Source organism: Leopardus geoffroyi, chromosome D3 (genome assembly GCF_018350155.1).
Source record: "Leopardus geoffroyi isolate Oge1 chromosome D3, O.geoffroyi_Oge1_pat1.0, whole genome shotgun sequence".
In the NCBI taxonomy this organism is placed as follows: Eukaryota; Metazoa; Chordata; class Mammalia; order Carnivora; family Felidae; genus Leopardus; species Leopardus geoffroyi.
This window is the reverse complement of record NC_059339.1, coordinates 40770398-40772563: the sequence shown is the minus strand read 5'-3', so window position 1 is coordinate 40772563 and position 2166 is coordinate 40770398.

Here is a 2166-nt window from a genome sequence, read left to right as displayed (position 1 = left end):
GCCCATAACAAGGACAGAAAAAATTCTGCTGGACACTTCCTTTCTGTGGGAGCACTTATTCCAGCTTATTCCTGTGTAGACTTGTCTGCTCCTGAGATGTGTTCATGGTGCCGAGTGATTTCTAACTGAAATACTTCTTTCTTCAGTCTCAAAATGGCTAAACCCCATGGGCTCATCAGAGCTCAGAAAAAATCCTCCTACTTCTACAAAGCCTGTTCTGAATCCTGTATCCCACCTTCTCCTTCATCCTCCTATCACTATAAAGCAAGTAATGCATCCCTCGTTTGAACTCAGATAACAGCCTGCTGTCTGTATTTTCCTTGTGAACTCGTTGCTTATAATGGTTCTTCATGTTCCTGCCCTCTCATCAGTTAGGGGTGAGCATCTAAGGTTCTCCATCTGATTCACCTTTGTGTCCTCACAGTCTTTGCTCTGAATACTTGTTGAATGAAAACATGAATGCTAACAGTGACCGCCAAACTGACCTATGCTTCATACTTGAAGTCAAGTATTGAGAAGTTCCCCCAAATCTCTGATCGATAATTGACTTATTGCAAGACCTTACATGCTTAGTGGAACTTTTGCTAGCTACTGAAGGTGAGAAGAACCATGAAATTAATATATGCCTTTGTATGGGCAGATGGATACCTTTAGTGGAGAGAAGAATGTCATGCTATAATGACGTGGAATTCTCAAGAACCCACACAAGAGGTCCACAGCAGAAGTGATGGGTTGGATGTTTTTGTTTTTTTTTTTTTGCAGTGACTCAATTGATTTCTATATGAGATACTTTAAAGGCTAGAAAAGTAGACACTTTTTGAATTTTTTTCTACTTCATTTTAAATGGAGTTTCCAGAGTTTGACTTTTGTTTTGAATGATGTCTTTATAACAAATCTCCTGTGTTGTCAAGAGACATACTGCATTTTTGTAAATGCAGTTCCACAGAAATGAGGAACAGTTCCAAATGTCTTGCTAGTTTAAGGTCTTTATGCAATTTTTTTGAGATTTCAATCTCCCTAATTGTTATCATGTGTATCTCTCTATAATATACACTTTAATAAAATATAATACAACCATAATATGCAACTGTATCTCTAAATAATACATAATATATAAATATATAGTATATCTATAATACAAAAAATACAATGATGATAATATACAACTCTATCTCTAGAACATACCACCATAATAATATTTCAAGTAATGTGTTTCAAGATTTTTAACTTTTCCTAGTACCTTGATTTATTTTGCTTTATTTATCAACAGAGATCTGAACACTTACAGAATATCTTCTGCCTTGTGGTGATAAACTTTTCCCTTTATTTTAGTTTCATATTATTAAAGTAGAAAGTATTTAAATTTAAATTTAAAGTATTAAATTGGCTCTGCATCTCTGCTCTACCAGAGATCAATCTACTTCTACTTCATAAAAGTTGTTAAATGTCATTGACTCAGATTTTAGCAGAACTAGGGACAATCAAATGTCTTTGTTTTATAAGGCAGAATGATTTGAGCATGACCATATTTTAAAATACAAATAGTTTCTTTTATCATTCTAGCTACAACAGTAATAAATTGTTGTATAACACTTATTAAAATAAAAATAGGACACTAAGTTATATATTTACTTACAGCTTTTCTATTTCTTTGGTGCCTCATACTTTAAGGCAATAGCCTTCTTTAACATAGTGCTAGAAGTGTGCAGCAAGTTTTTGAAATGTTAACCATGATGTAGCCTAGGTAAGAAACAAAATTAATATTAAAAGACTGAAGAAATGTAAAATTGAGAAGTCCAATTACAAGTGTTGACACAAAATAGTCTAATTCTTATAGATGTGAAGTTGATGCATAGAAGCCAATAGTCTCTTTTCCTTTCCCTTCCTTGTCCTTGGCTTCCAGCCTCCCACACACCCAGCAGCTCTCGTCTTGCCTCATTCCCCCTCCAGAGAGGCGGAAAAAAACAGTTCTCACCCCAGTTCAGTTCCATGACTTCTGGGAGAGTCTGTGCAGAGGGCAAAGCTGCCTGGGATTTTCCACTGTCACTGGACATAAACCTGGTGAGAAGGCAGGGATTTTAGAGGCCAAGGGTGTTCTCCCCACTACTGAGGTTCAGCCTGTCATGCTGGGAAGCCTGTGAGGAACAGGGCCTGGACCAGACCAGT